Source organism: Piliocolobus tephrosceles, chromosome 3 (genome assembly GCF_002776525.5).
Source record: "Piliocolobus tephrosceles isolate RC106 chromosome 3, ASM277652v3, whole genome shotgun sequence".
In the NCBI taxonomy this organism is placed as follows: Eukaryota; Metazoa; Chordata; class Mammalia; order Primates; family Cercopithecidae; genus Piliocolobus; species Piliocolobus tephrosceles.
The window spans coordinates 11200682-11211227 of NC_045436.1; the positions used below are offsets into that span (position 1 = coordinate 11200682).

General features: G+C 36.7%; 1 pseudogene; it reads left to right on the forward strand.

Annotated features, from left to right (window-relative positions):
* The first annotated feature begins 463 nt into the window (after positions 1-463).
* Positions 464-889, forward strand: LOC111552602 (annotated as a pseudogene).
* The last annotated feature ends 9657 nt before the right edge of the window (positions 890-10546 follow it).

The window sequence follows — 10546 nt, forward strand, 5'->3', positions numbered from 1 at the left end:
GTAGTGTAGTGCTGTGATCATAGTTCACTGTAACCTAAAAATCCTGGGCTCAAGGGATCTTCCAACCTCATCTTAATTAGCTAGGACCTCAGGCGCCATGTCTGACTAATTTTTAAAATTTTTTCTATAGGTGGGATCTCAATATATTGCTCTAGCTGGTCTTCAACTGCCAGGCTCAAGCAATCCTCCCACCTTGGCCTCCGTTGATCCTCTCACATTGGCCTCTCAAAGCGATGGGATTACAGGCCTGAGTCACCATGCTTTGCCTACTGCTTGTTTTTAATAAGGGATTAAGTCTGGGTTATTTAGTTCAGCTAATAGAGGTTTCAGAAATGGACTTTTCTCTCTCGACTTATTTGCTGAAGTAACTTTTCCAGGATTCACACCGTTAGTGTCTTCCTCATGCTTATTGTGGGTGGTGTTATTAAGAGAACCTCGGGGAGCCGCGGCTTCAGGTGCAGACATGGCCAAGTCCAAGAACCACGCCACACACAACCAGTCCCGAAAATGGCACAGAAATGGTATCAAGAAACCCCGATCACAAAGATACGAATCTCTTAAGGGGGTGAACCCCAAGTTCCTGAGGAACATGCACTTTGCCAAGAAGCACAACAAGAAGGGCCTAAAGAAGATGCAGGCCAACAACGCCAAGGCCATGAGTGCACGTGCCGAGGCTATCGAGGCCCTCGTAAAGCCCAAGGAGGTTAAGCTCAAGATCCCAAAGGGTGTCAGCCACAAGCTCGACGGACTTGCCTACGTTGCCCACCCCAAGCTTGGGAAGCGTGCTCATGTTTGCATTGCCAAGGGGCTCCGACTGTGCCAGCCAAAGGCCAAGGCCAAGAATCAAAGCAAGGCCCAGGCTGCAGCTCCAGCTTCAATTCCAGCTTAGGCTCCCAAAGGTGCCCAGGCCCCTACAAAGGCTACAGAGTAGATATCTCTCTCTGCCAACATGAGGACACAAGGACTGATGTGACTCCTCACCCCCACCTCCGGGCTGCCATCTGCATGGAGCTGGGTCCTCCTTGCTATTTGTACAAATAAACCTGAGGCAGAAAAAAAAAAAAAAAAAAGAACCTAAATTCGCAAACCTGATAGGGTGAATTAGGGTGAATTACCCTTGACTCCTTCTGTAGGTAAAAGGTCACTTTGTAGTTCAAAAAAAAGAATACAAGTTACATGTTCCTGTGTGGCACTGTTCAGATTAGGAAAATTCTCTTTAAAATGGAAGAAAATAAATTTGTTTCCAAATTCATATGCTTTTAAACTGCACTCATGCTTTTACCAAAAAGCAAAGGCTAATAACTAATTAACAGTTTATAATAAATTTGAATTTTTAAAAGAAAAAAGTGCGCAAAATTATTTTAGAGAATGAGAAAAAATTTTCCTATTTAGAAATGTATCATTTTTATTTAAAAGGAAATCAAAAATGGTTTAAAGCAGGTACATTTGTAGCATCCATCTAACCACAGAACAAAATTAAAATGTCACGATTTCTTATGATGAGATGAAGATCTTGTTGGATTGTAGAACTGTGTAGTATGTAAGTATGTATCATTATTTCAAGCAAGAATTTTAGACTGGGGACATCTTTTTTGAGTAAGAAGGATTACTTTACAGATTTGTTGTATGTTAGTAAAAACAGACGTGTGAGCCTATTTCAGGCTATATGTACATAATTTGTCAGATTGAAATTGGCACTTGTGTTTAAATGTGGTTAAATCACAAACATCAAAATATGGAAAAGATCTTAGAAGTATTATGTTCTAGATTTTCTCATTGTTAAATTACAAGTCAGTTGGCATTTGGGGAGCCCAGTGGATAATTACACTGTGTTTTCCCTGATCATGGATAAGCTGCAACTTTCGCCTCCTGGGTTCAAGCAAATCTCCTGCCTCAGCCTCCCAAGTAGCTGGAATTACAGGCACATGGCACCATGCCCAGCTAACTTTGTATTTTTAGTACAGATGGGGTTTCACCATATTGGCTGGGCTGGTCTTGAACTCCTGACCTCAGATGATCCTGCCTTGGCCTCCCAAAGCTCTGGGATTACAGGTATGAGCCAACTGCACCTGAACGATGATTACTAATTTTATTGTTTGGCAATGAAATTACTGTCCAATTTACTTATTTGTTTATTGTTGTTTGTTTTGTTTGTTTGTTTTATGGAGCGGAGAGTTTAATAAGCCAGAAAGAAGAATGAAGGCAGAAAGAAGAAGCTCCCCTGTACAGACAGAGGGAGGGGGGCTCCAAAGCCGATAAAGGAGACCCCTGTCCAATTACTTTATCACAGTACTTTGAACTTAACTTATACATGGCTTCTGGTCACAGGCTGTACTGAAGGTAGGGAACAACTGCAGCCAACCTGCATGGGCCTGCCCACATATACAGCAGAGAGGAGCATGCTGCCGTCAGGCTTAGGATCTTCATAAAGTGACACAACACGGCTTCTTCAAACAAGCCAGTTGCTTGTGCCCAAGTCACCATCATATATGTGACTGCCTTCAGCACAGGGAGTGATTAAGAGACTGAGGCAAGGGATCAAGACTATTGCACATGAGGAAGTCCCTGCTACTGTTATTATATTTTTATTGTAATTAACACATAATTGTCATATTGAATAATTATTATAATTATTTTATACTAAAATTGGACATAAGACAACATGAAAGTAGGTAGAGAGATTCTCCCAACTGAAAACATTCTATCCATTCCCTCCTTCACTAAATCCTATAACACATAAGGTCACATCCAAGAGCTTTCACCTAGAAAATCTAACTTACATTTTCTCTTCCAAACTGTTATCAATTAGTTCCTTCTTCGAACACTTTGATTTCACCAAAATGCCATTGTGGCTGCTTCATAACCACTATTATCTGTTCCTTCTCGCTCTCCGCTTTCACTTGGTTCTCCTTCCTTGTTCCTTGTTTTGTGAGGATTTCATTAACCTGCACTCGCTAAGAATATAGATTAGATCCCCCACGTCCTATTTCCTCTTAAATGCCCAGAGTGCAATAAGAGATGTTTAATATTTTGTAAAGTTAGTGTTGAATGAAGAAATGTCTCCTGGATAATTTTCTGGGGCATGTAAGTAATTTTTAAGAGACTAAAGGCTTATCTCTTCACTGCTATTTCTGAGATTACATAATTTCTGCCCTGGAAGAATAACTATGAAATACCTTTTTCATTATTAGTGGTGAGTCACCTGGCCTCTGAAAAGAAATACAGATTGATTTTTCACTTAGTCATTTTAATCAATACCATGAACCTTATGAAGACAGGCTCTCATTGTTACCGAGTAAACAAAGCCTAAAGAATATTCAACTGCCTGTCAGGTACAACTCAAACTAAGGCAGAGTCACAAATCACACAGAAACTTGCTCTTTGTAAACTAGTGTAATTTTGTGTGGGTGTAAGTGTCTGCGCGAATATCCCCAAACACATTTTGATAAGCTTTTGACTGTGTAGTGCATTGTTATTAATCTCTAATGTGGCTCAGCAAAAATACTTATTGCAATTTCAGAAAAGTACATTTAAAATATCTTGTAAAGAAGTGATCCTGGGAGAAAATTATAAGCAAATCAAATCATAATAATTTAATGCATTGGACTTTGAAGGGGGATATTTAAATAGAGAATTTATTATTTTTCCACAGTTGAGTTATATTTTTAAGAAATGTAATTACTGCATACACAAGAATTCAGAATACCACAGAGAGAAGAAGAAAAAAAAAAAAAGAAAGAAAGAAAAATGCACTTATCCTACACTATAACAAGCTTACCGAGGCTTTAAATGAATATGTATTTATAAAATTGCCTTTGACAATTCACACGATCTGATTATGTGGCAGGATGCTTTGACAAAGGATTTGATTACATGGTGCACTGAGCTGAGGCTAGTAAATAATAACCTTCCGTGTTCATGATTCTACTTGTTATTGTCAGGAAAGAGACAAAATACTGAGAATTAGTTTGTATCATCAACAAATCAATTACTGACGCGAGACCTAAGATGGCATGACACTTATGTTATGCCACTGAATTTTATGAATGGATAATAACATTTTCTAATGTGAGTGTTAATTTTGATTAGGTCAACTGTGCTTATGGTAACTGGTCCATGTTACAAATTTTCACCATCTGTGCTAAATGATTACACAGGCTTGTAAAGACATTCTTAGGTGAAGCTACATGAAATTAATCATGCTTTTGTATGGCAAGAATTGCCTGACTCTGTATTCAAGTCCTGCACAAGAGTTAAACTAAGTGGCCATTTAAATCTTGGGTAAAGAGTTTGAAATTGAAGGTGGAGAATTTCAGGACAGAGTACAAATTAAGCTAGAGAAATCGTAATTACATGTCATGTAATAATTTTGTAATTTAATACATTTTATATGAATACAAATTTATAGATTTTATATAATAAATAAGTGTGCATGTGTGTATGTGCCTATATTTCCAAATGACAAATGAAAAAGGAGATTCAAAAGATATACATGTATAGTCAGAAATCCGAAATATTTATAATGGGAAAAAGAGTATTGGTAAATGTGAATTTTGTGTGTGAAATTAAGAATGTATGGCATATATTATTGGAAGAATTCAGTAAAATTTAAATTTATTTGATTTATTTATTATATATTTATTTATTGTTAAAGAGAAGGGTTCACTCTGTCACCCAACCTGGAGTGCAGTGGTGCAATTTTAGCTCACTACCATCTCAAACTTCTGGGCTCAAGTGATTCTGTCATATCGGCATCCTTTGTAGCCAAGACTACAGACAAGTGCCACCACACTTGGTATAAAGAAAATTTTGGTGGAGACCAGATCTCACTATGTTGCTCAAGCAGGTCTGGAACTCCTGGCCTCAAGTGATCCTCCTTCCTTGACCTCCCAAACTGATGGGATTATAGGCATGACTGGCCTGAAGGTTACTTTTTTTTTTTTTTTTTTTTTTGAGACAGTTTCACTCTTATTGCCCAGGCTGGAGTGCAATGACGTGATCTCGGCTCACTGCAACATCCGCCTCCCGGGTTTAAGCGATTCTCCTGCCTCAGCCTCCTGAGTAGCTGGGATTACAGGCACATGCGCCACCACGCCCTGCTAATTTTGTATTTTTAGTAGAGATGGGGTTTCTCCATGTTGGTCAGGCTGGTCTTGAACTCCCAACCTCAGGTGATCCACCCGCCTCAGCCTCCCAAAGTGCTGGGATTATAGGCATGAGCCACCGCGCCTGGCGAAGTTTACTTGTTGACTGCAAGTTTTGGAGGTATAGATATTTTAATTACATTTGGTGCAGTGTGTTATACAGAAAAGCTATTCAATATTCCTTTGATTTTAACTGTAAAATAGATAAATAAATTCATATTTTTGACATACATAAAACTAATAACTTATGAGACTTTTAATAATATTAACATATTTTCTAGCAGTATCATTATGATGTGGTTGCTTTTGCTCTTGTTGCAAAGAGAGACTATGGCAGAAATGTTAGATAAACCATCTGTTCCAATTTCGTTTCAGCCTGTCCTGCAGAAAAGATATACAGTACATTTCCTAAACCACCTTGCACTAGGGTTTATTTTTTAAAAACACCTTTATTGAAGTATAACTGATATACAAAGAGCTGCACATATGTAAATGTGTACAGTTCGGTAAGCTTGGAATATGCATGCACCCGTGATCCCTCACTGCAACCAAGGTAATCGACATATGCAACACCGCCCAAGATTTCCTTGTATACCTTTGGGGGTTCTTTTTGCTTTTGTTTTGTGAGAACACTTAACACAAGATCCAAACTCTTCGCAAATAAAGTGCATTGTACCCTATTGTTAATTGTAGGCTCTACACTGCACAGCAGAGCTTTGGAATCTATTCATCTAGCACAGCTGAAACTTATGCCCATTGAACAACAACTCTCTAGGCTCCCTGGAAACCATCGTATTCTTTGCTACTAGAGTTTGAATGGCTTAGATAGCTGCTATAAATGGAATTATGCAATGTTTGTCATTCTGTGATTGGCTTATTTCACTGGCAGCTAGGATTCCAAACAGCATGTTCTGGAGCCAAGTGATCTGGAATCCACTTCCTAATTCCCAGACTAAGGCCAGTGTGTTTCTGAAGACAAAATTTATGAAAGCTGATTTTATCTATAGAATGTGGATAAAATGGTGAGGTCGTGTATCTGACAATTAGAGCATGTACCTAGTAGTAATTTTCTTGGTGGACAAGTTCTGTAGTGGCGAACAGAAAGGCATTTGCCCAGGCCAAAACCAGAGGCTGCCACTATAGCCTTCTCAACAATTTTGTAAGCTCCTAAATCTCTATAATCAGTTTCTGCTTGAAGTATATAAAGTTATTTTTATTCTCTTTATGTGAACTGTAATTGCTACCCAAATTAAGTATCCTGATAAAACCTCACATGATTTCCTGGACCTTCATTTTATTGTGCATTACCTTGCTTAAATTTAGTAGAGTGGAATTTTTAAAGAGTTAAATATTGCAGGCTAGGTGTGGTGCCTCATGCCTGTAAACTCAACACTTTGGGAGGCTGAGGTGGGAGGATGGTTTGAGTCCAATCCTGCCAACATAGCAAAACCCCATTTCTACTAAAAATACAAAAATTAACCTGACCTGGCGGTGCACACCAGTAATCCCAGCTCCTCCAGAGACTGGGGTGAAAGAATCACTTGAACTTGGGAGGCAGAGGTTTCAGTGAGCAAGATCGTGCCACTGTAGCCCAGCCTGGGCAAAAGAGGGAGACTCTGTGTCCAAAAAAAAAAAAAAAAAAAAAAAAAAAAAATTAATGTCACAATACTTTCAAAGAGGTTTTGGTTAATTATGACAATAATACTGTTTATCTTTAAGTCAACATACATATATTCAGTGTGGGTTACATGACAGACACCAGAGTAAATACTGGGGATTTAGCAGAAAATTACATGAAGTTGCTACTCTCTGAAATATCACTGTATATTAAGGGATAGAGATAAAGACATAAATTAATACACAGTTCAATAATGCGACAGCAAAAAAAAATGTATGAGATTATAAAACAGTGTTTATTGGCATATCGGGCACACACATCTACAGAATAGAGACGTGCAGCCAGCCAGGCAAATCCTAGGATGACAAGAAGAGGGATCCAGCAAGGCTTCTGGCTATGTGACACATTGTGCTATTTTCCTGCAACAATAAACCATTTGGTATTGCTAGATCATAAACCCTAAGGGCTGAGAGGCTAAGAAGAAGTTTACCAGTCAGACCAATTACATCATGAATGACTTTGGGTGCTTTGATAGCCATCTTGGACATAGCTAAGGGAAAAGCAGTAAACACTGGCATGATTTAAACTAGGAGACAACATGACCATATGTTAACTCAAATGATGATGTTTTTTCAACATTTTTAGGGAAGATAGGTCGAGGATATGAGCTATCAACTAACTAATTATAGAAATATTGTAGGCAAGAAAAAGTCAGAGATGTTTTGAAGGTAATTTCAAAACATATGTTGGCTTCTACAGGTGTTTAAAAATTAATGTGACTAAAATGATTATAAAGCTCTGGACTGAGCAAACAGAAACATGTTGACAACATTGATTAGGATTAAAACCAAAGAACAGAAAATATAAGTGTGCAGCAGATTGGGATTAAAACATGGAAATTATAGTAAATTCTGTGTTGGTCCAAATTCAAGTTCCGATGGGTATTCATGTTACATAGGTAGATACACTATGAATTTAACAGAGCTGGAAGCTGGAGACATTATTATGTGTTAGGACACATTCATCCCCGGACAGTGTTTTAGATAGGCACTACCAGTGATTATCTCTAGAAATACTTCTTATGTAATTACTTTAGTTATTCACATCATCTGATTCACATTTCAGTTTGTGTATGTCAATACATTCAATCAAGTTACAGCCAAGTAACTTGTGCTATTTTCCTGCAACAACAAACCATTTGGTATTGCTAGATCATAAACCTGAAATTCTTGGGCTTAAGGGATCCCCCTGCTTCAGCCTCTCAAGTAGCTGGGACTACAGGTGTGCACCACCACATTCATAAAACCTTTTATAAAATACAGCACATTATTATTAGTTGGCCAAATTAGAACCTTTAGTATAGTTTACATATCACTGATAGGTAAACTCCATTCCATTATCACTTTGATTATTAGAAGGGAAGCCGTGAACTAATAACTTCATGTTGGCAAGAATACGTCACTTTCTCTATGCATACATTGAGAATAAAAATAATTTAGTGAACTTATTAATAAATCAATTCAAGTATTTTATCTGTTAATTACCATTTCTCTTTTAAGGATCATATTATATATCTCTTATTTGGACCTCTTTTTGTTGATCTTATAGTTTGCCTCTGCAGAGGAAACTGTACTTCTTATGTGGGTTATGCGAATATGGCTAAAGAGTGCTGACAAAAAAACTGAGTTTTTCTTTCTCTCCTTTTTTTAAATAAACCTCAAATTCTATTCTGTCAAGGCAAGATATATTACAAGTTTTAATTTTTTTTCTTTTTTATATTACTGGAATGATTTTTTAAAAATTTAGTCAAATTAAAGGTGTTGGAATTGTCAATATTGTTTCTTACAATATACATCTAAATTTATTTTCCAAAACCAATCACATTTTGGAGACAATTGAGATTGAAAAATAATGTACTCAATTAATGTGCATGTGTGTGTGTGTCCTATAGGTATTTCAAACTTTTCAAACAATCATAGCTTAACACACAAAGCTCAAGGTGTACACACACATGTGCATACACACACAGACACACTTGTTGACTCTGTATAGGTTCACTGTGAAATTTGACCATGTATAATGTTTTATGAGTGAAACTTTCAGGGAAGGCTAAGGAAAGAGAACTGTGAAATTTTCTTTGTAGCAGTGGAAAGCTCCTTTTACAATCTAAAATATTCATAATTATTGACACAGGAGTACAACTTCACAGGATATATTATTCAGCAACTACTGTAGGATAAAAAAGTATTTCTATAAAAGATGTTTATTGCATCACTGTATGTAATGTGAAAATTGGTAGCTACATAAAGATCCATCAAAAGAAGATGACTTAAAAAGTATAAACATTTATGTAACAGAATGTTACACAATTTTAAAAGATAAGATTATACAGGAATAGTTAGAAATATATAATGCTTATGATATGAATAATATGACAACAAAAATAAGTATCAGAGAAAATCAATGTTATAACAATAACTGGAATTTTTGGCTAATAAAATTATAGGTAATTTTTACTTCTAAATATTTTCAAAATAAATTACAGTCATGTCATAAAAACAAAGTGGAATTCTGGAAATTGTTCTTGAATCCATTAACTATTGTGCGATACTCTTATTTCTTCAATTTTATTTTATTATAATTAAAAGCAAACAAGCAAAAAATGATACTAATAATACTGGCAAAGCTTTCTTGCTCCACCCTTTACTTGATAATGTCAATGCCAAATCAAAATACATACCCAAAAAGCCTTTTTTTTTTTTTCATTTCTTTTCATAGTTTACTGTAACCTGAAATTCTTGGGCTCAGGGGATCCTCCTGCTTTAGCCTCGCAAGTAGTTGGGACTACAGGTGCGCACCACCACATTCATAAAACCTTTCATGAAATATAGCACATTATTATTAGTAGGTCAAATTAGAACCTTTAGTGTAGTTTACATATCACTGATAGGTAAACTTCGTTCCAGTATCACTTTGTTTATTAGAAGGGAAGCCGTGAACTAATAACTTCATGCTGGCAAGAATACATCACTTTCTCTATGCATACATTGAGAATAAAAATAATTTAGTGCTGAACTTATTAATAAATCAATTCAAGTATTTCCATGAGTGGGGACGTCTCTGAAAATTTGATCATGTTTGATCCTATGTATCTTGACATAGGGAGTACTCTTCTCAGTAGCAGCAAAAGAGACAAAAATCTTATCAAATTTGTACTGTCAGTCGAAAAGACTAAACGTGTTTTCTAAGTAGTTTCCTCATCAAATTTGAAAACAAAGAATAAGTAATTTTTGAGATAATAAAGTATATCTGTATTTACATAATAGTTATTTTATCCTCTAGTGTATTTATATATATCTAGAAACACAGACATAAGATAAAATTATAGTTACACTCAAGTGCTAATTAATTATAGGAAAATTCTCAGTTTGAAATGGCAACCAGAGTGCCATACTTTCTGTTACACGTTGGACAGTGCACAAGCAGAGCTGCCATATGGATAATATATAGAGAATGATCGATACATAGAATAACATGGTTATTTATTTATTTATTGAGACAGAATTTCACTCTTGTTGCCCAGGCTGGAGTACAGTGGTGCCATCTTGGCTCACTGCAACCTCCGCCACACAAGTTGAAGTGATTCCCCCCACTCCTCAGCCTCCCGAGTGGCTGGGATTACAAGTGCCCACCACCACACCTGGCTAATTTTTGTAATTTTAGTAGAGACAGGGTTTCACCATGTTAACCAGGCTGTTCTCGAACTCCTGACCTCAAGAGGTCT